This window comes from Sciurus vulgaris (assembly GCF_902686455.1).
Source record: "Sciurus vulgaris genome assembly, chromosome: 10".
Taxonomy (NCBI): Eukaryota; Metazoa; Chordata; class Mammalia; order Rodentia; family Sciuridae; genus Sciurus; species Sciurus vulgaris.
In genome coordinates this window covers 120,788,025-120,815,793 of record NC_136470.1, presented here as the reverse complement: position 1 = coordinate 120,815,793, position 27,769 = coordinate 120,788,025, and the positions used below count along the sequence as shown (strand labels likewise).

General features: G+C 42.9%; 1 protein-coding gene and 1 long non-coding RNA gene across 11 annotated transcripts in view; both read right to left on the bottom strand.

Annotated features, from left to right (window-relative positions):
• TMEM108 (transmembrane protein 108) overlaps positions 1 to 27,769 on the bottom strand; it is a 327,142-nt gene that overhangs the window by 115,428 nt on the left and 183,945 nt on the right. The window lies entirely within an intron of this gene.
• LOC306670784 lies at positions 22,708 to 26,671 on the bottom strand. Its single transcript, XR_013766498.1, has 2 exons — positions 23,177 to 26,671; positions 22,708 to 23,129 (listed from the first exon to the last, which is right to left on the bottom strand). It is a non-coding gene; the product is annotated as an uncharacterized lncRNA (long non-coding RNA).

Sequence of the window (27,769 nt, the reverse complement as noted above, 5' to 3'; positions counted from 1 at the left end):
TTTAATCTCCAGCAGCTCCTGGAGCCAGCAGCCCCAGCGCTCTCCGACGAGTTTACCTAAGGTACCTCCTAGTCAGTAGCAGAGAGCAGCTCAGGCCCGGGCAAGAATGCGACAAGTTCTGGCGTGTCTTAAATCACTAGCCACTGATGCAGTTGAGTATATCGCAAGAGGAAACTCTCTCCTCCGTGAATAGAATGTTCTCTCTGTGCTAATGCTTACTCATAACTCATTAGTTTTTTGGAGGTCGTTTCCTTCCTTCCTTTTTTCTACTTTCCCTGCTTCCTTACTCCCTCCCACTCCTCTCTCTTTCCCTTTGTGGTGATTCTCTCTTTTCCTCCTCCTTTTCTCTTTCTTTCTCTCCTTTCTTTCCGGAGCCAGCTAACACGTCCACCTGAGTTCTGAGGTCCAGGTTAATTGATTCATACAATCCTCCTAATTGTAAAAAGGTGCATGGAATGAGGTAGGAAGCAAAAATTGACACACAATGACAGATGGAGCTTGCCAGCCAGCTGAGCAGGATGCACATATACTTAACAAGTGCAGAAGCCGTGGATGGTGGCTCCTGTTGACCATAATGCAAATAATGGATTTCCTGGCAGACGTTTACTGTGTAAGACTCAGGAGTTAATTGGCCCCACATCTGATCCCAGAAAAAGACAGTGCTTGGAAAGTTCATTTGGAAATCAGGACATTTTCCAGAATGTGCATTATCTCGCAGCTCCCCCAATTCCTGCTTCTCAAATTATTCCATATCTCATGGTTTCTTTTCTGAAAATTGAGGTATATTATTTACACTCTGAGAAAAAACAAAGCTGGTTGGGAAGTAATGCAAATCTTTGCAGCAAGGAAGTACTCAGTAGGTTAACTGTGTGGGCAATATTTTTTTTTACATGGTTATAAAGTAAAAGAGAAGGCTTCTTGTTATTAGATGATCGCACATCATTTGTGACATTGTGAATAATACTCAAAGGTCTCTGGACCCATTGTGTAGATTCTGGTAAAAATGTTTAGAGTGTGCATTCAGGGTTTTTTATTATTATTACTTTTAATTCTGAGGCAATTCACCCCTGAGTAACATCCCCAGACCTTTTTATTCTTTTTATTTTGTGACAGGGTCTCACTAAGTGGCTTAGGGCCTTGCTAAGTTGCTGAGGCTGGTCTTGAACTTGCGATTCTCCTGCCTTAGCCTCCTGAGCCACTGGAATTACAGATCCATGCCACTGCACCTGGCTGCATTCCAGTTTTGAAGTGGAGAAACTGTGACTTGGGAATCTGTCTTATCTTCTGTTTTCCTCAACGCTCTTATTCATGATGGTTTGCACTGTGTCTTCTATAGAGCTTCTTCATCTTTGGGGTATACATGATGTGACTTGATTCGGCACGTCTAGGGTAGGCCTGCAATCATGCATTTCTACGAGCCTCTGGGTGATGCCGGAGCTACTTGCCCATGGACCACATGCTGAGTAGCAAAGGTCTATATTTCCATGGCACAATGGCCCTGATGAAGACTCACATCATCTGGCTAGACTTCTGACCCAATGCTAACCTGCCTTGTGTCCAATCTATTTCCCATGTTGTCTAAGAGGGTCTTCCTAAAATAAAAATCTGACACTATCAATTCTCTTCTTCCTGATCCTGTGGTGGCTCTGTGATATCTAGAGTTGACACCTCTTTTCCTACTGATGGCCTTTGGGCCCATTCGTGACTGCTCTGCACCTAGCCAGCCACTTCTGCCACTCCTCATCTCAAGCCCGATGTCCTCATGTGGTTGGTGGTCAGTTTCATGGACAAGCTGCCTAGATATCTACTATCTAAGGATCCTCAATAGTCCTTGCTTCATGCCCTTGTACAGTCCCCTCCCTTACTGAGTAGGGCTGATCTGTGTAGCTACTAGGATTCTGTTATTCTGATGTTAGGTCATGAAGGTACTTGGGTTTTTGCCTTGATCTCTCTTGGATCATTTACTCTGGGAGAAGCTAGCTATCATGTCATGAACACATGTGGCTGGATCTATCAAGAGGCCCATATGAAAGGAACTGAGATTCCTTGTCAATAGCTACCTAAGTGATACATTCTAGAAGAGATCCTCCAGCCCCAGCCAAATCTTAAGATGGCTACTGCTCCTGCTGGCATCTCAAATGTAACCACCAGAGACCTTGAGTTAGAAATCTCCAGCTAAGCCACTCCCGAATTCCTGACCCATAGAAATGGTGAGATGACAAATGTTTATTACCTTAAGCCACGAAGTTTTGGAGTAATTTGTTATGCAGCAATCAGTAACATCTCCCTGTACACGGAACAGTTTCCCACACAGTGCTGTTTCCTTTTCTGGCAAAATGCTTCATTTAGATAACTCTTATCCATCCTCTAAAATGCAGTTCTCTAGTCACTTCCTCTAGGAAATCTTCTTTGACCACTGGCCCTCAAGATTTGACCAGATTCCTCTCCTGTGGGTTGCCATGATACCCTGGGCATATCTCTCGCCCTGTATGTATTATCATGCCTAATCATTATCTGTATGTCCCACCAGGGTCAGGGTACTATACCATTTTAGTATATCCTTAGTGCCATCATGGTACCTGGCACACAGCAGGCATTCACTACCTGCTGGAGGAAGAAATGAATGAAGCCAAATGCTCTGGAATCAAGACTCCAAAGAAATGCATGCCTTCACCGTGGAAATGTTTGAAACACCTGCCACTGCTTGCCTGACCTCCATTTCACCTGAGCCAGCTATAACTGTCCACTGGCTGTTCACTTCTAGTCTTTGGTCACACCACTCATTCATTGGCTTCCTTCAGTGACTCTTAAGCAGGAGAGCACCTCAGAAACAACTATGAAGACTTAAAAAGTATTCACATCCCAGCCCTGCCTCTAGAGATTCCAGGTCACTAGCCACGAAGTAAGCTCCAGACACACGTATTTCAAACACCTCCATTGGTAACTTTTCATAACCAAGTTGATATTCATTGATTTGTTGATGTCTAGTCTATGCTCCAAAGAACAGGAGGTTTACAAGTACAAAAAATTACTAAAACAAAACAATAACAACAAAAATGAAAAATTCTTACATAGAGAAGTACCTTAAAATAACAAGTGATGGTAGACTGAATGGGGGAGGAATATTACATCAGAAAAATCTAGGTTAGAAAAATTGCTGCAAGTGGTGTGTGTGTGTGTGTGTGTGTATACACATATACATACAAATATATATTTTAAAACTGTCTTGGAACCAAGGCAAAGATGGATCTGAATGTATTATACATAGCACAGTATTTGAAAGAGGTAGGATATATATTTTGCCATAACGATGATCTTTTTCCTTTTATTGAATTTTAAGAGAATTTACCTTATAGGTCTTTATATAAGAGATACTGAACAACAAAATGAATGGCATTTTCAATGCTTAAAAAAGAAAAACCCCAAAAGTGCAGGAATCCTTTATATACAGCCTCTTTCAATAAAATCCGCAAGCATAATGCTAAACTCTAGGTTGATGAAGGTATTTTTATGGAGAGTCAAATAATAAAGTTTCACCGTCATCCACCCTGATTATGAGAGAACTACAGAAGCTGGAGGTAAAAAGAGAAGATTTTATTCATTTCAGATGGTCTCAGAAAAACTTCTTCTAGAAGCTCAACAGTAGACACCTCTCTACTCCTTCTCCTTTCTTGGCATTCCAAACTTGGGAGGTCCTCCCACTGCAGTCGAGAGTCTGGAAGGTGTGGATTAAATGCTAGGAATATTGTTCACAAAGGTCCCTGGAAACAGGACTCAGGACCACTGTATGGTAGTTTGAGCACATCAAGGGAAGATAGTGGTATGTCATCCACAGGGGTTAGAGTTCTGAGTACTGCATGTAGCAAGGGCGACGGTAATCACATCTAACCCAAAGCATGCCATCTGTCTGCAGGTGGGGATACTCAAGGACAAATTTTTAAATGAATTATTCAAGGTTGAACATCAAACCTCAAAGGCATACAGAATGACAGAGGCAGAAACAGAAAGCTGCCTGGAGGGAATGTTAAAAAAAAAAAGAAAAAAAAGAGCATGTAATTCGAGGCTCCTGCCTTGCCCATGTCTGACTGTGATGATTCCTGGCGGAGTCAGGACAATCTGGCTCATCACATACATCTAACCTTTGATTAATGGTCAGCTAGCTGGTCTTTGGGGATCTCACAGCCACCATCACACGTCTGACTCAAAGCACAATTTTTGGGGTGGGCACAGAAAAGACATAGGATAATAGGTGCAGATTGGGAGAGGACTGATATTCTATGCCATTAATCTGCCAGAAAACTTGCAAAGATTGTACGTATGGAGTTAGGAACATGATTTCAAGTATTGATTCATGTGTGAAGAAATATCTTCTCAGTGGTGTCCAATAAAACTTGCATCAGGAACAGAAGTGCTCCTTATCTGTACTCTCCAATAGGGTAGCCACATTGAAACAACAGCTATTCATCATTTTTAAGTCTTACTTAAAATTTCATGTAATTCCAATAATTTAAATAGTGGCATGAGTCTAATGGCCATATTGGACAGCACAATTCTATAGGCTATGGACCAAACTTCTCCTGTGGAGCTGTCAGCTGAGGCTTTTAACCTCACCAGCTGGTAAGGGATATTCCCAAGTAAAGCCCATATGTTCCATGGGAAACCTGTTCATGACTTGTGCCCTGACTTTGGCAGCAGCCTCAGCAGGGGAAAGCAGCCCCTCAGTCATTCTGGGTCTCTCATTGCCATTAAAAACCAACTTGCCAAAAGAGAACCAGGAAAAGGAGGATGTGACACCAGACTTCCGACTTCCTTACGTCAGAATCTCAACAGCGACAGTAATGTAATTAGACTTCAGCAGGCACTGGATTGAGTACTTTCCTGCTGTGGCAAATAATATGACTTGATTTTTCCAGCCTCAGATGGAGAGGCTGAAAAGCTTGTTTCCCAAACTCCTGTGTGCAGCAGCGTTCTGAATGTGCACTACATCCTTTGGGGGACTGGAAGGCAGAGTGAGCTGGAGGCCCCTGCCCTGCTCCCACAGTTAGCTGTTGGCAGACCACAGCATGAGGTGTGATCGGAATAAGAAGCAGTAAGGCAGGTGATCAGAAGCTCAGTACCTTGACCATGGCTTTGCTGCTGCATAGAGATGACTATGGTTGTTGGCATGGTGGTTCATGGTGTCTGACAGGAGCCATTTCTGTCTTCTGAGCTGTTGCTACAGTGGAGTGTCTTTGGATTCCATGGTCCCTGAACTTTTACTGCCCTACCCTGTCCAGTGGTTTTGGAAGCATCCAATTCCTTACATGCGATCCCTTACTGCTCAAAATACATGGAGTGATTTCTGCTTCCTGCATGTTTTCCCGATTGACACAATTGCATTATCCCCTTTAGTCACTTGAGCAACCCTCTAGGGTGGGTAATTTCACTACTGCCTGTTTTCACAGATGATTGTCAGGCTCAGTTCTGTTGTGGTAAGTGCTTTATACATTCACAGTTTGATCCTACCTCCACAAACCTGTACTTGTTTCACAGATGTTTCAGAAGCCAGGACATGCACTTAGACTATCACTGCTCCTTTTTGTGATGAATTTGCACCCAGAAAGGAACAGAATATACCTTGCAGGCAACTTGCAGAAGGAATGATGTTATCTTTGCCAGAAAAAAAAAAAAAAAAAAAAAAAAGGTAGTTACCACCTGTGGCTTCCCACTGATAAAATCCCAGTTCCAAGTTCTAACCATGGACAATAGCTATAAATGTAGTTCCAGCTCATGAGTATCCTGGACAAAAGAACAGGGATGGCTGAGGTCATCTATTACCAACTGAATAGCCTCTCCTAGTGAATCCATACTGTTTTCTATTTTGTAAAGGTAGAACATTGAAATTCCCAGGTTCCTGATGCTCCTTATCTCACCTATGAGCTAGACACCAATTATTTCCTTTGTAAGATGAGACACGAACCATTCCATGGACAAATCAAATAACTATCTGAAATAGTTTGTCTTAGGCTCGAGAGATGAAAGGACAAAAATGACCCCTCCCTAAATTCTAAACTGCAGCCGATGTCCTGTCCCTCACCCCCTAACAGGGGCTGTGTGGTCTGGAGAAGGACAACATGACAGACTGACTTCCCCACTTTGCTCAAACTGTCTGCATGCTTTTATTATATAGTTTGTGGATGATCTATGCTCTCTTCTCACTCTTCCATTGCTAACTTTGGGCTGCAGGATTGTTTAAAAGTCTAATCTTTCCAGGGCTGCCTAATCACTGAGCAACATTCCAGGTCCATTTTTAATTTTGAGACAGGGTCTCTCTCTAAGTTGTTCAGGTTCTTGCTAAGTTGCTGAGCCTGGCTTTAAACTTGCAATCCTCCTGCCTCAGCCTCCTGAGCTACTGGAATTACAGCCATGCACCACTATACCCAGCAAGAAATCTGTCTTTTTAAAGGTATCATTCATATTTCTAAGTATTATCACTCCAAATGCTTTTCTTCACCTTTTCAGGGCCTGGAGGAACAAGGACATGGTGCTCAGGGATTTGGGAAACGAATTTCATTGTTATACTTACAAGTCAGATCCTCTAAGCACTGAAATGACTTACTCTATTTTAATTGTAATTAGGAAAGAATAAAAACACAGTGAATAGCACCATGCACAGCATCCCATAAGAATTGATAGAGCTTTCAACACTTGGTCTTAGCCAAAAGGCTGAGAAGCGATTGATAAAGCTTTCAGAGGCAGCAAACATTCAAGCCATAACTTAGCTTCAGATGGCATAAATGCTCCTTGCTACTTACTTGCTTATTGGAGAAAATGGGATTTAGTGAATTTCTCATTTGTCACTCTAATTTCTTCCATTTAATTATCACCATAGTATTTCAATAATTTTTCCCCCCCAAGAAACTAGAAGCATTTCCAGTTTCACCACACAGGCTGTCCAGGGCGCTTTCTACCTCACCTGGTTATTCTCAACAGGTCAGGTCTTCCCAGGGAAACGAAGCAATCGGCAGAGTTTCATAAACCACCACCTGTGACTACAGCAGTAGAGAAGTGCTTGTGTAAGTGTTTGGAAGGGAGCTTCCCATTTGCATCTTATGAGCGGGACAAAAGTTTGTGTTATAATCATAAACCAAGGTTTCACCCTTCCCAAGAGAGTTGGCTGAGAGATGCCTGGCAGAAAAAGGATTTTAGTTGGAATCATCAAGATTCTCCTTTCATCAAGATTGTCCTTTCACCTCTTGAGCCTGAGACAAACTATTTCAGATAGTTATTTGATTTGCAAAACAACCCTTTTACATGGAAGGGACACAAACACTAGACTGCAAGTTCTTTGAGGGCAGCAACTCCACTTCTGCATGCATCCCAGCACCCAATGGTGACTTACTCAACAACTGATGAACTGAATTCTTAGGAACCCTGATGAGCATTACGACCTCTCATCTCTAATGAGAGTTAATGACCTTGGAGGTAGGATTCCTGCCTTCTGTATGGCTGGTGGACTCGGCAACCTGAAGCAGTGAAGATGAAAGCTCACTGCTGTCTCTCTCCCATTTTTGTTTGAAAAATCTTTTTGAGTTGCTATGGTAATGACTGGTACCAGGATGCTCTGTAAATGAAAATGGGAAGGAGGAGGAGATCATGAGATTGATGCAGTTCATAGAAAAAATCTGCCCAGAGGGCAACCTCCTTGGTAATCTGCAAAGCTTGTACGTGTCCTATTTTATAATAAATGCATTTAAATAATACATGACACTGTATAGAACAGATACAATACATTGAAGCAGAGGTCCACTGAGCCCTAGGAAACTGCTTTAAGTCTGAGATTATGACTAAGTGAATATTTTAAGACATTTGAAGAAATATCAGAGGAAATTCGGTCCAGAGAGAAGACCCGTTCTTATGTCAGCACAGAAGGTAACAACAACAGAATTCCAAAGATGGGAACATGAGGCTCGGCTGAGTGGAGACTAGGTATTAACCTTGGACATGACCTGAATGGTGAACTTGGTCACTGCAGGTTCTGGGGGCAGGGATAACCTAACAGAACAGAGTCGGCTGTTTGTGGGGCCTGCCCTCCGATAAGTGCAACTTCAAGGCCATTATGACCAAAGCTAGGACTGGAGATGGGGGAGGAAGGAAGGGCATGGACTAGCTGACACCTGAGCCACAAGGTCACACAGAGCTCTCCACACCAGCTCTGCATGATGCTGTGGGTAACACAGCGGAACCCAAGCCGGGAAGGTGTCTGACTGCCTGAAGTAGGCGCTGTAACGCCACGGGAAAACTTCTGTCCTGCAGATTATTGTGTGTAAGGATGTTTGAAGAAAGCTGCTGTGGTTTCTTGATTTATGGCTTCATTAAAGTATTTTGGCTTCAAACCTCCATCAACATTTATTGGAATTAACAGCTTCTTAAAATGGAAATGTTCAATGACAAATGAATGCAGTTTGGATCTTGGGAGAGGAAAAACTAGAGCACTCCAGACACCCTTTGTATTCCTGCAGGAAAGGAGAAATGTTTTCTGCCATTGGAGACCAGTATGTCTCAGGAGTGGGCAGGTAAAAGGAGATGAGTGCATGTTAAATTCAAATAAACTGCCATTTGCTTGAAAATAGAGTAAAGGTGAAATTAATTTAGGAACACATCAGAGTTCGGTTTTGATTCTCACCTCCTTAGGCATGCTACACATGTGTAATAGTTAGATCTCAAGAAAAAGATACTGCCAGAAAAATTACCAAAAAATTCTTGTAAAATGCAAGGGCTACTTCTGACTGACTATCAGCAGTTAAGGCCTTGCCATCTAAAAAACGAGGCAGAAGAATTCTGATAAACATCGCAAATGAGGAATTAAGTGCGTCACAATTACTTGTAATTTGAAAAACAGTGGAAAAGAGAAAATCCCCAAATATTTCCAGGTGCTAGTGTATAGGTGCAGAAAGGGTCTGTTTTTATAGTTTCTCAACTGTACTAATAATCAGCAAATTCTAGAACTGCTAAGGTGTTTTAATGACACCACCCTTAACAAAAAAGAAAAGAGATGAAAAGGTGCCACTTCAAGGCAAATAAAGAAAACCCTAGCCCTCCTCAAAAGCCTTTTCCCCCTGGGGCTTTGTCCCTTGTTCTCAGCATCAGATGTCTTACAATCTCTCTCCTGGCCCTCCCCTTCTCCCTCCATGAAGAACTCATTTTGTTTCACCCCAAATCTTGGGGATGGAGAACAGCAGTGGGGGGTACTGGGAGGCTAGGGACCATGGACTGCTCAAACAGGTGCTAGGAAATCTTTTCTGTCCCCTGAGCTAATGGAAAAAGGTGAGAAGACAGCAAGGATTCCAGAGACAAGGTGCGGCATGCATATCTGAGGACTGCTCTGGACTACGACCACTCCAGACCACCTGCTCTTACTGAGACGCAGGAGCAGGGCTGGACAGCCAGCTCCCCTTGCCCTGGGCCCACCGTGGGACCCTCCATACCAGTTCCACCTTGTGCACTTGCCTGCCTTCTGCAGCGTGATGGAGACCACTGAGGAAGCCTTACTCTAGGCTGCGGTAAGCGAGCACCGGCCGGGGTAGCTTACAAGAAATAGAAATTTATTTCTCACAGTTCTGGAGGCTGGAAGTCCAAGCTCAAGCTACCAACAGATCCAGAGTCTGGTGAGGGTCCACTTCCTGGTTCACAGAGGGCTACCTTCTGGTCCCCACACCATGGAAGGGGTGAGGGAGCTTTCTGACGCTCCTAACAAAGGCACTAATCTCACTTGTGAGGTCCCCCTCACATTCTAATCACCTCCTAAAGGCCACACTTCCTAGTTCTATCACCATGGTGGTGAGATTTTAGTAGATGGAATTCTGGGGAACACAAACGTTCAATCCAGATATGAATGGTGTTTTCACCATGGAACTGAGGGGCATCTGAATCCTGTCCTACCCCAACCCTTCCCACAAAGTACCTGAGGAAGATACATGTGTTAGTCAGCTTTTCTTTGCTGTGACTGTAACACCCTAAAACCTACGCCCTTCCACTGAGTGCTACTTCCTATGCTTTCCACCACCTTCCAATAAACTATTCAAATTACTAATCCAGCATGGATTAATCCACTGATAAGGTTAGAGCTCTCTTGATTCCATATTTCCTAAAAAACCCACCATGAATCTTGGGGGATGCCTCACATTCAAACTAAGAACACATGATAGAACTCCCACCAGACCCCTTCATGTTGAGGCATCTTTTCCTCTAGGAAGAACTGTCCGAGGTTCTGACTTATTCCAAATGGGTATAGTTTGTGAAAAGTACCTGCACTTGTCTACCTCATCACAGGGTTAGCTGAAATTCACAGCTAGGCAGCATCTCCTCACCCAGTTCAGATATACCAACTAACTCCACTAGGAATTTTCTTTCACTCAATAATAACTTTCAAAGAAGCCAGGGGAGGAGGCATATATAGGCTTTTAACTTTACTCTAATTTTCCAATTCAAGTTTTAAGATACCATTGAACAGAGGCCAGGTGGGTCCCCTGTATTGAGAGGGAGAACCAGGGGAATTGAGTTTTAAGAAGCAGTGTTAATTATGAGGTCAGGTTCCACCGTTTCAAATTTCTGGACATGAGCAATGCTTAAATGGTGCCACAATGTACTGCTTTCCTAAAAGATTATTAATAATACATTTGCAACTACTCTGAGACTAGCTATAAACTTTCAGAGACAGAATGAGAATGTAATCTGTCTCCAGCAACAAAGATGAATCACTTTGATAAATTCTTTATGATGGTGTCTCATCTTAGGCAACTCTAGGATTGGTTGTGTCTATAGTTAATCCTTCAATAACCCCCCAAAGCACTTCATTACTCATCAGACTGACATGTTTAGTTGTAAAAGAGGTGCTATTATATAACATGGGTACTGTACAGCCTCGGGTATGAATATTAAGAGACAGCCTCAAATGAGATGATATCAGTAGAGACCTCCTGTCGCCTCTACCCAAGAAATAAACTAGAAGCAGGTTCAACGTGTCCTTGCAAGCTTCTGACATCAGGAGTGATGGGCACAGGTGCTGTATCTCTCACAGCGTTTAAGTTCATCATCCCTTTGACCACGCTGTGATTCTACCACCACAGGCATCAGTGAGATTGACCCAGCAATTTCCCTTGTCCGTAGTATCCTTTCCTGGCTTTTGCATTAAGGATATAGTGATCTTATAGAGTGAGTTGTTGGAGCATTTAACTGGTTAGTTTGGTTCATTTACATTTATTGTGCTTACTGATATTTGGATTTATTTCTGCCTTGCCTCATTTGTCAGTGTTCTTTATGTCTATTTTTCTCCCTTCTTGGTTGCCTTTGTTTGGACTGAAGACTTCTTATTCCAATGGTGCTGTTCTACTGGTTCGGAAGCTATGAAATCTATTTCGGGTTCTGTTAGTGGCTCCCTTGAACATCTACCAGACCTACACTTTACAACATAATCTAAGTTAACTAATGAATTTTCCATCTTCTCAAGTGATATAAGAATCCTCCCAACTTAAGTGCTATTACTGTCCAGCACACTTCTTCAGACTTGCTTTGCATTAACCTTACAAATTAGACATTATCATCTGCTTCAATACAAAAAATCCTTGACTTGCACATTTGCCAATTTTCTTTGATACTTCTTCTTACATTGAAACTTTCCTTCTGAGAAAGTTTTTCTTCTTCCTGACACCTATCTTTTAGAAATGAGGGTCTATCTATGAAAATGCTCTATCAAAACCCAAAACTAAAAATACTGATTTTGCCTTCATACTATAAAGATTATTTCACTGGTACCTTAATTCCACGTTGGTAGTTATTTTCTACCAGCACTTTAATGCTGTCTCTCACTGACTTTGACTGTCTCCTGGATTCCCTGTATATAACCCACGATCTCTGCCAAGAAGTCAATCATCAGTTTAAACGTTACTTCTTTATAAGGAACATTTTCCTCTGGTTGCTTTTAAGACTTTACTTGTAGTTTTACTGTTTATATATCTAGTCATTGAGTTCTTGTTATTTATTTTTCTTGGAACTCACAGTACTACCACAATCTGAGTATCTTTCACACATCCTAGAACACATTCCAAGGCATTAAGTCTTCAAATACTTCTCCCCCACAGTCTCTGTTTTCTATGAGTCTCCAATTATACCTGTGTTAGGCCTTCTTCTTTCATGTCTCATTCACTCTTTCAAGTATTTTTATCTTCTTATTTCTCGATAACGTACTCTGGGTAAATTCTTAAGTTTTGGGTTTTAATATTGATTGTTTATAATGTGGTCAATTTGCTATTTAATCCACCTGCTGAGTTTTAAATTCCAATGGTTATATATTTTTTAATTCTGTAAATTCTAGCTGGTTCTCTTTCTCAAATCTGGCTGGTCAGTTTTGATAGTCTATTATTTCATGAACCCTCCCCACCCTGTTTCTATCTTTTATCTGTTTAAAAAAATATTTTGACTTAATGTGACAGGTTGTCTTTTTCTAAAATGGCTGCAACAATATTTCTAGTTCCAAATACTCTCTCAGAACCTTTCCAATCTTCATGAAGAGGTGAAGGCTGTTTTTCCTCCTCTCAAATCTGGCAGGACCATTCTGATCTCCCTGTGGAAGTGACCCAGAACATCTGTGAGCAAAATAGATAGTTATTTTGTGCCATTAAGTTCTGGGGTAACTTATAACACCAATCTACTTTAAGGATACCAGTTGGTTCATTTTTGCTGCATGGTAATTCTAATATTTGAAGTTCTTGGCAATCTCAATCAATTAATCAATTCTCCTGTTGCTGACTCTTGATTACCATATCTTGTCTTCTTATATCTTTGGTAACTTTCTATTGTGATCTCATATTTGGCTGAAGTTAATCTGTAGACACCCTGAGGTTGCTCAATTGAGGACGCTTTCCTACCAAGAGGATTTCCATTTGTTTTAGCTGCATCTCAGAAGGTGCTAGCCATTGGGGCTATTTTTATTTATATTTTTTCTTGGAGTTTCCTATATTGCATATGTAATATGAATTCAAAAGCTAAACTATGGGACAGTGTGTTTGTGGTTGTCAATTCTCAAGGGAGGACTCTGATGTTACTTTTTTCTACCAAGAACCATGACAGTCATGAACAGTTTGTTCACTGGCTGCCTCTGTCACAACCTGCAAATATTTATTGAAAACCTTTTATATGTTCCTGCATAAGAAGAGGATGTATGTTCCTTTACATGGCATGTTTAGGACCCCCAGGTAATGCTGCAGTCAGGTTTATAATTTAGTCTTTAAAATTACCTTTCTAATGAGCTTTTTTTCACCCCTTTTGGACTTAACCATAAGATCTGTGAGATGAGGCCTATTATCACTTTCCTTTTATTTTCTTTTGAACTCAAAATGACTATAATTGTGCAACATGCACAGGAGATGTGCAGAGTGCATTTTTGAAGATGACTGACAGCCAACCAATGATAACACGGAAACAATGAAAACAGTTGAAATTAAAATAACCATTAGCAATAAGGAATCTTCCTACAGACGGATTTAGAATTTGGAAAGTCTATCAGAAGGTGTAGTACGTTTCAAGTTTCCATATAAATTTGAACATACCTAAAGAGTTGAAGAGTTTCCTAAATGTTTAATCATCAGTAATACCTGCCATGGGCTACCCAGAAAAGACCACATGCTATCTTTATGTTTCATTGGTAAATTTTTCCTGTGCTCTCTGACCTCAATCTGTAGATCTGATGACACTCAGGGATGACTTTTTTATTTTTTAAAGAATGGAACATCCACTCACTTTGAAAATCAGAGACAAGAGTAGGAACAACCTTATGATAACTCGATGCTCTTTTTATAGGTAGGTAAACTGAGGTCATTATAAATGGTAAATTCAGGTATGGGAAGGTGAAATTGTCAATAGCAAGTTAATAACAGTGCCAGTATGAGACTGTGATATTTCTGACTCTCAGACAAATGTTTCTGCCATAGAACTACTCTCCTTGCAGCAGGAATTCCATGGATCAGTGGGAAGAACTAACTGCATCTAAAAAACCATCCCTGAATACCATCAGGTCTGCAGATTGGAGTCAGATAGCATAGGGAAAGGTTACCAAAGAAATATAAATAACGACATTATTTGGTCTTTCCTAGTTAGTCCATCTGAGGTGTTGCTCCTTATTAAACATTTATTAAACTCCATTTCTAGATTGTCAGATATTACTGTCTTGACACTCCAAGAAAATGTACTTCTTTTAGCTTAAAGTACTATATTTTTCATAGACTAAAATTTCTTTACTAAAAAGTTTTCTACTGTACACATGAAAATGACGTGTTATTATATTATTTAAAAATTTAAAAGTTCTCTATTCCTTGAAAGAAAATTTATACACTAAAAAAGTCAATTTAAGGTGAGAGTGCTTCCAAGAGCCAGGTTCACACTCCAAAGAACCCACCTCTGAAATGTCAGCACTTTCGGGAAACAGATGAGCAGGGTTATCTTACCAGGCATTTGAGTAGCCATGACAACGACTGAAGACTCAGTAAAACAGATGTCGCTACTGTAGGAGCTTCTGTTGAACTTGAAAACGTATCATAAGGTCTGGCTGCTTCCTTGATTCTGCTTTTGTTTTGATATAAATAATTCAGTACAAGCAGTTTCATTGCTGACTTTTGGACTCAGCGAATACAATAAACTTTGTTATTCCAGAGTGATCTGGTGCCCCTCGGATTCACTTTAGGCTTTTTATCATCTCCTCCTTATATTTCTTGAGAAAACCTTTGGCTTCTGGTATACTCACTACCCTTGTCCCCTGCTGAAATTTATCCCAAAGTATCCCCTTAGTAGAGGCAGCCTCAGTTGTCAATCAGTGAGGTTTTGCAAGATATTTGCAAATCACTGAACACCAAACCATTGAGATTTTCAGACAACTACATGGTGGGTTTCTGAGGGCTTTTACTCTGTTAGGGAAACTGCATTAACTAGCAAATAAAAAAGAATGACTTACATCTGTCCACATCATTATGGTCACCCTGGGAGTGAAGGTAGCTCAAAAAAAAAAAACTTCTGTCCTCTCAACTCTAAATCTCTCTCATTTTTCTTCCTCTTTGCCTTGCCTCCTTCTCTACCCTTCCACATCCCTGATCTAATCCCCTCGGTTTCTCCATCACCACTCGGGACTTAACTATGAGTCTTTTCCTGATTCCTCGATCTCCTTTGCTGAATTGGATGGGCATCTGGGCAGCAGGGTGTGGGAACCCCTCAGCCATGAACCAGTGCTGACCTGAAAGAGCCACAGTCAAGCAGGTGGGCAACTGGGGGAGGCAAACAGCTGCAGACAACTCTGCTGTTGATCACTTGGAAGGCCGACTCATCATGTCCATGGAGGTGTGGAATATCAGGCACTAACTCGGGAAGGTAACCAGAGCTCGTCTGTGGAATCTGAGTTTAGGCAATATCTAGAGATCCAAGGCCCCGTCTGCTTCCCTGTCAAAATTCTGGGTGACTGCTGTGCCGAGGACCGGCCTCGGGGCTGGGAGCTTAAGGAAAAGAAATTCTAGTTCCCTTGGGGAAGCTGCTGGCAGGGATTCAGCAGGTAATCCTGAGGTGGATTTGCAGCAGGGTTCTACTCTCTACAGAAAACTGGAGTGTGGAATGGAGAAACCAAGGCAGAAGTCTGAAGCAGGGGAGGGGTGAGGATGGACCCTGGGATATACTCCACTTGTTCAGTGAGGGCCTGGGAGACAGCAGCAGGGCAGGTGGGGGAGAGGGTGCTGCCGTAGGACCCTCGAGGTGGCGGTGAAACCTCAGTGTACCTCCTGCATGCTCAGAGAGGTCCCTTCTGCAGCTTTGCCTCTAGGATCCCTTCAAAAGCTTTTCCATCATTAACCACAGTGGGACAAAAACAGCGGCCGGGCTGACACTGCCTTCACTGTGCCGAGGTGAAGTGCCCAGCAGTTTGCCACGTTGTTCTGCCTCTTCCATTCCTTGTCACCCTGGCACCGCGGGGTGTCCTGTTCCCATGTCCTCCTCTCATCATGACAGCCTGGATGAGGCTTGAGTTCTGTGACCACAATGTCAGACTCAACACCATCGTGAATGCCTCACTTGACACTGAACAAGACGTCAAACCTGACACGGGCCTTCTCTGTGGCCTTCCTCTCCTCGACCCACCCAGGCCCAGCGGGTACCAGAACAGACTGGATGAGGAGGACGACCACCACCATCCCTGGAAGCATCTGCAGCCTCTTGGCCACCGGGCAAGGGGAAGGGTGTTCAGTTAGCAGCGGGGCTGTGGCCCCCTTTGAGGGCTGGGTGGAGACGAATTTAATTCCAGAAACAATTAAGGGGACGTTATATTGAGAGCCAGATTTCTTTTCTCCTTCTTTTTCACAGTTGCTGTAATAATGTAAGACTTCTAAAAATATGGCCATAAGGACGGCACAACCAGAGCTTGCTAACCAAGAAATAATGAGGTTAAACGAGCTACGGATTCCTCAGCCTGTTACAGGGAATGGCCCAGTGCCTTTGGGATGCCACATTTCTTTCCCAAATACTACCCAGCCAATATCTGACTGGAGAGCCAATGCCTCTATTCTGTTTGCTTTATTTCTTTAGACAGATCTGGGATCGGGGGTACAAAAAGAACAACCACCGAAACGCTAAATAGAACAAGGCTAGGCAGATTTCAAGGGGAAGGTGGAGCAGGGTGCTGGGCAAAGCTGCAAAACCTTCAAGAAGCAGCTGACATCTGATGGCATGACTCTCCTCAGAGGGTTGCACAGGCTTCCATATGCAAGAGCTGGGACTTGGGGGACCCACGGGAGGAGGTGGGATTCTGGAAAAGACACTGGACTTGGAGTGCAAAGATGATGAGCTGGGTAGGGTGGCGCATGCCTGTAATCCCAGCAGCTCAGGAGGCTGGGGCAGGAGGATTGGGAGTTCAAAGCCAGCCTCAGCAAAAGTGAGGCACTAAGCAACTCAGGGAGACCCTGTCTCTAAATAAAATACAAAATAGGGCTGGGGATGTGGCTCAGTGGTCAAGTGCCGCAGAGTTCAATCCCTTGTACCCACCCCTCCCACCCCCCAAAAAAGGACCATGGTTCAAGTTCCTGGTTCTAGGATCTTGAGCTTAATGCTTGGATTTTTGGTTTGCATTCTTAATAGTAACATGGTGCTAAAATAACACCTATCCAGAAGGAATTCATGGCATCCTGGAGGGAAGATAATTTTATAAAGTACCAAAGGCCTTTTGCTGCCAGTCTCCTCTGGTTGTCATATTGGTTATGGGGAATAATCCTCACTTTCTCCAGTTTCAGAACCAGTTAAGTACACAGAGAATTTTGAAAGCAGATCAAATGTAATCTTTGTTGCTAGTTCAGCTGGATTTAAGACGTGTGCTTCTTACTATGCCCTATAATGTACTGTCTTTTTCTTTTGAAATTCTGTACCTGTCGTTGTGATTATATTAGCAGCTTCTGGAGAACAGAGGTTATGTCTTCTATCTCTTTGACCCCCTGGAGTTTTCCACAGAGCCAGACACGCAGCAGGTGCTCTGCAGGATGAGACGGTGAGGGTCGCATCCATACCCAGTCCTCTGTGGGAAGGTTCTCCCTCCGCTAGTCCGGGAGCCCTTAAGACACAGGGCTCATATCTTGCATGATGCCTGGCATAAAAGGTTCTTCATCTAAGTGTGTTGAAAGGCAATGAAAACAGAAAGGAACCAAATGGTCTGGTGCCACCCAGGGGTAATGGAGAGGGATTTAATATGGGGTTGTCTCCTAAGGAGTCCATCTTTGACAGTAGCTTGTTCATTTAGGAACCTGCCAATGATTGTGATCAAAGGTATTACTTGAGGTCAATTTCCCCATGACAGACCCCAGCTTTTGTCTACTGGTCAGGCACCCTGGAGATCTGGGCATGTGCTCCTTGGACATCTCAATTAGAATTAGTACACTGATGGCTTTAGCAGAGAAGAACTGTCATTTGGTAATTAACTTAGAACCATGACAGAGGCCTGTGACATCCGATGTTTCAGAACATAAGACTGACCCTTGTTCCTCTCTCAAGGGACACAGATCATGAAAACTTTTTTTTTTTTTTTTTTCCCCAGAGGTGCTGGTAGAATCAGCATGCAGAGGTCTTCTAAAGGGTGGGGGGATGTCAACACCCTTTTCTTAAAATTGCCTCTCTTTAGTTCAGGGCCTTGCGGGGATCTGAGAGTCAGCCTTCCTGTGCAGATAAGCCCTCCCTGCTTCTGTGGGGTGGGTGCATGAGAGACATGGCCACCCAGCAGGGCTCTCCTGGAGTCAGGCCCTCTGCTGTGTGTGATTCTCTCTCTTTGCAAAATCCCGGGATGGTTCCAGAGGCACCTACAAGTGTACCCCACATTCAACCCTGGGCTGTACTGTGAGGCCTCCCCGACTTTGTCCTTTTCCAGAACTAATCAGAATAAAGCAACTTAACTCTCAAGGTCTTTAATGGATTTTATAACTCCTCTCTTTCAACAGGAAGGCCAAGAAGTTGATGGGCAAGAGGTGCGGCCATTGGTTCCTGGCACCCCGCCTGGCTCTGTGCCTGCAAGGCTGGCCCAGGGCAGGAGGGGCCAAGGACCTTCAAAGTCCAGAGTCTGATACAACTGATAGAGACCCGTGAGAGCACTGAGCCCTGTCTGTTGAGCACTTGAGATGTTGCCAGTGTGACTGAGGAACTGCTTTTTAAAGTTTTAGTTAATCTTAACAAATCTAAAAAAGGCTAACTGATTCAGCTATTAGAAAATGTTGAAGAATATAAATCTGCTTTTCCAAATATTGATTTTATGACATCTAAATGCCAATCGAATGTTTCTGACAAAAATTTAGTGTCCAAATTGAGATGTTCTGTAAGTGCAAATTACACATGAGATTTCAAAGGCCTGGTCTGAAAATAAAAAGGCAAAATAACTCACTAATCATTTTTTTATATTGATTACATGCTGAAATGATAATAATTTGGATATACTGGGTTAAATCGAAAGTGTTATTTAAGTTGACGGCACTCATTGTTTCTCACTTTTTCAAATGTGGCTATTGGAACATTGAAAATTATCTATGTGGTTTGTGTTGTATGCCCATCAAACTGTGCTAACATAAAATCATAACTCTGATCTCTCTACTGGAGCCTTGCCTGACAACCTGTACCACCCAAGGCAACCACATCTAGAAGAGCCACATCTCCAGGGAAGGAATAAAATACCTGGTCATGCTCATTTATCAGTACAATCTAATAACGCACAGAAGAAGCCCGTGGGATGCATCCAGAGGGGATTTCAATTACATCTCTAACCAAGGGGCACATGGCAGAGTGCTTAATGATCAGCCCTTAATCAGCCATCTCTAGACTCGGATGCCACCTCCAGCCTGGTTTTCAGACAGGGAGACTGAGAGCAGGGGTCTTAGAGGAGATGAGAGAGATGCAGTGTTTGAATTCATAATGGCGCATAAGAATTAGAACCAGGTTCCAGAAATGGCAGATAACTGAGGCTTTACTCTTGCTTAAATGGGAGGAACAGAAGAGGTGACAATGATTGAAATAAATAATGGCTGAGCATTTATGGCACTATTCCAAATGCTCAGATGGGTCAACAGGGAAGTCACTAATGAAGTGTTTGAATAGTACCCCTACTTCCTTAACCAATGACCGACAGATCCAGGAATGTAAAATCCCTGCTCCATCACCCATAATGGGGACAAGCCCAGGGTGTGAGCTGCACTCTTAGCAAAGCTCACAAGAGAGAACAGACCAAAGTCGATCTTGGAGGTCTGCTTGACATGCATCCTTGCTGGGCCTCCTGCCCCTTCCAGGCCCATCCTCCACACCCCCATGGGTTCTTCCTGGGAACCCTTTCCTGCAAGCCACTTCACAGGACTCCTTCCCTTAGATCTATTTCTAGGTGGCCGTCCAACCCGCAACACTTGCCCAAAGAGAAATGAACATCCTGACAGCACTAGAACAATTCTGTGGTGGAAATATGGCACATTTTTCTTCCCTATAAAATTTCTATAGGTCAGTTACTTAAAGAAGTCATTGTGTTATATTTCTTGGCTCAATTGTTTTTCACTGGTATATGGAAAAATAACTATGACATAATGTGACTAAATTTGTCGAGCTTCCTTTTCTTCCTTCAGGAATTCTCCTACATTGTGTGCAAGCTGGCACCCCCCAGGCCCGAGGGCTGTCCTCGCCTCAGAGCGACCTCCAGGCCACCTCTGCGTAAGAGCCACATTCTAGAGCTGCCAACCCTCCCCTCTCAGTGTCCCCTCCTGCAACCAGGGATGTTTGGCCATGAACTAGCAGGTACCTGGGATACGACACTTGTGCCCTATCTGGGTGACTTTGGCCTCTTGCGTCTCTGCCTTTTGGGGAAAGTGGGCACTCTCATTTCTTTATCATCAAGGATTTTCAAAGTAAACTATTGCTTTTTCTCCCCCCATCACAGAAGGCCCTGGGGCTCTCTTCTGAGCGACTGTATAAATTAGCAGTCCCCACAGTGGGAGCACAGAGCCTGCCCGGTTGGGAAGAGAGTTGTGTGACTTTGAGAAAACATCTCAGGGAATCAAGAAAGTACTTATGCTCAGTGTTAACAAGACTCGTTGATCTCCAGACAGGGCACGCCTCTTTTTATCACCAGGACACAATCATGGACCCAGCCCTGGCACTGGTTGGCAAGGGCAGGAAACAGACCCTGTGCACACGAGTTCCACATGGGTGTGAGAATCGCAGCAGAGCTGTTCCTGCCCTGGGGCCCTCCATCAATATGCATCTCGTGTCCCTTGAAGCTCACATCCTGACAGCACGTGGTCCCTGCAGACCCTTCCCGGAAGCTTTTAGACCAGCTCGAGTCACTGTTTTATGAAACACTCAGCCCTCTATCCCTCTGGCCGTCTCCTGCCCTCACATTATGGTCAAACTTCTCCAAGAGGCTGCGGAATCCACTGGCTTTGCTGCCACACACCCTACCCACTCTTGCCCCGCAGCCACCACTTACTAAGCACCTACTTTGAAAGGGGCACTTGCTAAGTGCCTGAGATCCTTATAACAGTTCTATGAAGCAATGTCACACTGAGGCAAAAGATGTGTCCACATCTTAACCTTGAAAAGGGTCTTTGAAGATAGAATGAGGTTAAGGATATTGATATGGGACTGTGCTGGGTTATCCAGGTGGGCCTTAAATCCATTGACAAGTGTCCTTCTCAGAGAGAGACTCATGGAGAAGAGGAGAAGCCCATGTGAAGATAGGGGCAGAGACTGGACTCATGCAGCTGTATAGCAAAGGATGCGTGGAGCCACTGGAATGGAAGAGTCAAAGAAGGATCTTCCCTCGGAGACTTTAGAGGGAGTGTGGACCCCATCACTTTGAGTTTTGGCCTTATTTTTCCTCTGGGAGAGAAAAAAATATTTTATACCATTAAGTTTGTGGTAATTTGTTACAGCATCCATAGGAAACTAATACACATGCCCATTTTACAGAAAGGGAAACTGATGAGATGATCAGAAGGAAATGAGTACTGAGCCAGCCTCAGCTCACAGGGTTCCCTGGTGATGTTCTGATGCACCCAGAGCAAAGGAATTTACCTGTAAGGCACTGGTAGGACTCCTGTAGCAGATTAAAGATTAATCCCTGGGAGGAGAGAGACTTCAACACTACTGAGGAAAAGAACATGGAACAGACTGAGCCCATTGATGGAAATGACCCAAAGAAAGGGCAGGGAGATGGAGGAAATGAAGGAAGATTTTGCAAAGGCAAGGTGTATGGTTTGGGGGCTATTTGGTTATAGCCTGAGGATTCACCAGGGTCAATCATGTTTGTAAAGGTTTCAGAAAACATTCGGAGATTCATACAAAGCTAATATAGAATTGCTAAAATAATTCATTATTTTTAATTTTAAAAATTGTTCAACTTTCTCTTATTCAGAAAAATCTCCCAGGGTTTTACCAGATCCTGATAAGTAAGATGATTTGGTTAAAATCACTCAGTTCGTGAGCTTTATGTGGATTAATGAGAAGTCTCCTAAATTGACATTGGAGTGAGGACATTCAGACTTTTTTTTTTTTAATATATAAAAACAGGATTTGCAAAGCAAATAAGAAGTAAGTTATTTAAAACAGAAATAAAACAGCAACCCATATTTTGGAAGCATTTTACAATATATGAGATGTGTTTATACTTTTCTCATTTAACTCTCATAATCCTCAAGGTAGATACTCATCATGTGCATATTATAGTTGAGAAAAATGAGTCATATATTGTAAATGAAGAAAGAAGAGCTCAAAGTACATCCTTTAAATCCAGGTCCTACCAGAGATACTTTCGTATAGAAAATTGGATTTACTCGTTAAGAGCTAACATTTAAATTGGCATAAGTCAACGGCTCTCAAAAATGTGAGCCTGGCTTCTTTCAGCCACACTCCTTGCCTGACCAGCATGGCTAAACTTGTGGTTCTGGTAAGGGGTTAAGGGGGATTTAAAAAAAAAGATTCATAAACACAGATTTTGAAGATTAAGCTGGGATCAGGTGGTCTGATGAAGATGCAGATCTAAAGAGTCATGCCAGCAATCTATTTATATATGTCTCATTATCAGGTTAAACACTATGCAAGCATTATTCCTTGTATCCAAGTTACAGAAAACTAGGACATCTATGTAGCTTTTCCATAGTTGTAATCCACAGTTTCAAGTGCAACATTAGGAGCTTTGTGTAGCTCTCAAGAAAGTCCATTGTTTGTTGTGTTTTTTTTTTTTTTTAATTTAATTTTATTTGTTCTAGTTAGTTGTACCATTGTTCAAAGTTACTGTAAAGCAGGCAGGATCCGGAGAAGCAGAGCTGGTGAAACGTGGTTGTCTAGCATAAGAATTCCTTCCTTCCCAGGAGCTGTGTGCCTGAGATCAAGGTCAGAGCTGATAGGACTCTTGCACAGCAGCTAGGCATCCTGTGCCCTTGCACAGAAACATTCCCAGGCACAAGGCATACCACAGACATGAGGTCACTGGAGACCCCCAATCTCAGTCACTGCTCTTCCATCCTTGTCACCCCTCTCCACACCCGCCAATGGGGTAATGAAATGTACTTAAAAGTCGCAAAATTGAATTTCTTAAAAATATTTTATTCTTCAGCCTTCAAGTCGCAAAATTGAATTTCTTAAAAATATTTTATTCTTCAGCCTTTACTACCATTGCTTATAATGAGACGGTCTCATTAAGGTTTTGTTTTAACTGCAAGACTATTGGTGACTTATGCCAAATCTAAAATCACAATCTAAAACATAAAAGGCATTCAATCCACATGAGGCCTTTAAGAAGAGGGTGTGCCTCAACCTCCTGTGTGAAGGTCGCATTTCATAGTGCTACTTCCTCAAAGCTTCCGAGTGAAGGAATGACACGCCCTTCGGAACCACAGAAACCTGTTCTTCCTAGAGAACACATACGAGTCTTTTTGTAATGGTGAAAAAAAAAATCCAGCCTCAAAATTTTCATTTGCAAAAAAGCCACTGGAAGTGATGAAGAACTAGTCTTATAAAATCGAGTCACAAAATGGGCCTGCTGCAGTGAAGAGTCAGGGTGGGAGTCGCTCTGGAGTTCTACCCTTGTAAGGCCAGCCAGCCTTCTCCTGTGCTGTGCATCTTAGAGCAAAAATGGAACTTGCAGCGCATCTGAAAGAGCTGCAAGAGACTTCAAGTTCTAACAGCTCCGAACCCACACACTTGTGAGTGTTTCTTCTGGTCCCTCCAGTACCGTCTGTCCTTCTGCCTCCCTAACCGACCCTGGCTTTATTCTAGGAACCACCTCTCCACCACGCAGCCCAGGGGTACAGGGAAGCTGAAAGCGGGCCCTGTTCCAGGGGAGCCCTTCACAAGTCTGAGGCAGTGATTCTCAAAGTGTGGCCTCTGCACCAGGTTTGGGCATTGCTGCAAACCTAGGAATGCAGATTCCTGGTCTCATCCCAGACCCACTGAATCAGAAACTGGTCGTGGACCCAGCAATCAGTGATGAAGCCCCCCAGGTGGTTCTTGTGCACATTAAAGTTTAAGAAGCACTGATATGTTGGTCATTCTCAGCCCCTATTGCCAATCAGAATCACCTTGTGCCCAAGGCCCAGGCTCAAAGATTTTCCTTTAATTGATATGGAGTGAAGGCAGGGTAGGAGGATTTGTCAAAGCCTCAGCAGGAGATTCTGATATATAGCCCAGGATGAAAAACACCAATCAAAGCCAATCAGATTAAGCTAGTCTAAGACACCATATTTTACTTATTCTTTTGGCATTGGGGATTAAACCCAGGGGCTCTCTATCTCTGAGCTATGTCCCCAGCTCTTTTTGAGATAGGGTCTTGCTAAGTTGCTGAAGCTGACCTTGAACTTGCAATCTTCCTGGCTCAGCCTCTCAAGTCACTGGGATTACAAGCATGCACTTGGCTAAAATACAAAATTTTAGACATGAAATAGATGGCTCCAAAGGAACAGGCAATTCACAGAAAAGAAATATGAATGGTCAATAAATATATGAAAAATTGTTCAACATCTTTAGCAATTAGAGAAATGCAAATTAAATCTACACTGAGATTCCATCTCATTCCAGTCAGAATGGCAATTATCAAGAATACAAGGGACAATAAATGTTGGCGAGGATGTGGGGGAAAAGGTAGACTCATCCATTGCTGGTGGGACTGCAAATTGGTGCAGCCACTCTGGAAAGCAGCATGGAGATTCCTCAGAAAACTTGGAATGGAACCACCATTTGACCCAGCTATCCCACTCTGAGGTTTATACCTAAAGGACTTAAAATCAGTACACTATAGTTATTAGGTAGTAGCTAGCGATGAGCAGTAAAATGCATGGTAAGGTCACAGTGTTCTTTAAATTACTTCAGGGTCCTTTAAACTCTCTTAAGAGTGGATGAGAAATCAAACGGTGGCAGTTAATCTGTGGAAAATAAAAGCAATGAAGCTATTTGGAAATCACATCAAGAGATAAGGCTTAATGGGACTAACTCTTGGTAGGGTCCACTGAGATTGATGTGAAGCTAGGAATTATGGCTATAGGTGTGTCCATCTGTTTGGAATGGAAAGAAAGATTCCTTTAGTAGTGCAGGTGCACCAAGGTAACTTCTGACCAGCTATTGACCCCGGTGCCCACATTAACATGGGATTGACTTGTAGATGAATCCCCCCTAAATAGGATGGCCACTGTGACAGTTTCAGAGAGGACCAACTAAGGTCAAAAACTCCACCGCCTAACATGAAGGAGGAGTTGAACACCTAACTGGCAAAGAGTACAGAAGGTGGTCCCCAGTTCTGGTAAATGTCAATCAGTAATAAACTTGGAGACACCCTTGTCTCTTTTGTTGTCCTCTGATTGGAGATGGCCCACTCTCTCTCTTGAGAACGCTCTCTGCTTGTTACCTTGCTTTCACCTCATCTTCACTTATAATAAAGTTCTCTTGCATGGTTTTTGGTGCCTGACTTTAAATTTTCTTCCATTGGAATCCAAGAATGGAGGCTTGGAGTTTCAGCTCCCTGCTTTCCTGTGACATAGTGACACAGCCACATCAATGTTTATAGCAGTTCAATTCACAACAGTTAAGCTATGGCACCAATCTAGGTGCCCTTCAACAGACGAATGGATAAAGAAAATGTGGCATATATACACAATGGACTATTACTTGGCCATAAAGAAGAATGAAATCATGGCATTCGCCAGTAAATGGATGGAACTGGATACAATCAGGCTAAGTGAAATAAACCAATCCCCCAAACCCAAAGGCAGAATGTTCTCTCTGACATGTGGATGCTAACACATAGTAAGGAGGGGGAAGGGAAGAACAGAAGTTCAGTGGATTAGACAAAGGGGAATGAAGGGAAGGGATGAGGGATGGGATTAGAAAAGACAGTGGAATGAATCGGACATCACCTCCTGTGTTTATATATGAACGCATGAACAGTGAAACTCTACATCATGTACAACCACAAGAATGGGAAGTTATTCTCCATGTGTATATAATAGGTCAAAATACACTCCACTGTCCTACATATCTAAACAGACCAAATAAACAAAGCATAAAGAAAGGGTGTCCCCACTTCCACGAAGCTGGCAATGTCTGAGTGTGACATCACTATCATCACAGGTCTGTGCCACTAAACAGACCCTGCCCTTTCGTCTCCTCAAGAGGAATGAGCCTTCAGTGGCCTCAGCAGTGATGAATTTGCACGGGGTTGGGGACAAGCAGCCCGACAGCTGTTTGGCAGTGGAGGAACACTCAGATGGGTGTGTTTTGTATGGAAATGGGTGAAGATGATCTGGAAATGTCAGGCTTTGAACTCAAGCAGTCTTGATCTAGAACCCAACTCCTCTGTCATGGCTGTCATTCAATGTCACTCTTAATAAAGGTTGTAAAAGGCAAGGGAAACTGCTCACTGGTGGAGGAGGATGGGATGAAGATCCTATAAAGAAAGGTGAATCTCCGTTCACCTCCTCAGGCCTAGGGAACGCAGCTCTGCAGACAGAATAGCAGTGTTTAGGATGGTCTGCAACATCTTCAAGGCAGCATGGAGATTAGACATTTGGACATAAATGCCAGTTAGCGTTTACACCAACTCTTCCTTTTTAATCTTAGGGCCTCTCCCTTATCAGGAGAAACAAACATGAAGGCAGAATACACGAGCCAACTTTAGTTAGTGATGGCCTGGCTTCTCTGATCTCCCTCCAGCTACCCAAGGGGTGGGAGCTGGGAAGACAGATGGGTTTGCTGAGATTTGGTCCTAAAGAGAATTTGATGGCAGAGAATTTGTAGCTCAGTTAGCCACAACCCAGCTACTGATTATTTTGTCCATGCCTGTGTTTCCACATTGCAAGATGTAATTGATGGCATGTGACAGTTTAAGTAATGGTTATTTTTTTCTTAGTGGCTCATCAAATAACAGTGTAACTTATAAAGAATGACAGCTTAGATTTGATAGAATATGGCCATTAAATGAAAACATTATTGAGTCCCATTATGATTCAAACTCTAGACTCGACCAGCGATAGAGGGATAGAGGATGAAAGGGAGTCCCCATGTCTCTATAAGGGCTCCGTGGAGTCGAAGACAAGAAACATGCCCATGTGTACCCAGAGTTAAATATTTAGTGGGGGATCTAGTACTAGTTGTGATGGCTGGAGGACACGGCGGCAATCTTCTGTGTGGCGGGTAAGACATGAAGTGTAGAAAGGCTGAGAGATGAAGCTGCAGAGGTGGCTGGGGACCAGGCTCTTAACTTGAATGCCAACCTAAGGAACTGAACATTTATCTTTTGGGTTAGTGATTCATGACCTCTTCATAGTCTTAAATTTTACTATGGACTCCAAAAAGACTTTGTTTATATGAGTATATCTACTGATATTTACTGTATTAAAGGTTAAAGTTGGGAAACAAAAAATATTAACTCTTGGTCGGGTGTGGTAGTGCAGGCCTGTGATCCCAGGGGCTCGGGAGGCTGAGGAAGGAGGATTGTGAGTTCCAAGCCAGCCTCAGCAACTTAGCGAGGCCCTAAGCAACTCAGCAAGACCCGGTCTCTAAATAAAATATAAAAAATGGCTGGGGATGTGGCTCACTGGTTAAGCACCTCTGAGTTCAATCCTTGATACCCTCCCCCCAAATTCATTCATTAAAAGTAACAAAACAAACAAACAAAAAAAGTAACAACAAAATTATCACATCTTAACAAATAACTTTTTTTTTTAGTGAAAAATAGCCATATTTTCTGGCCAAAAAAATAAGGTGG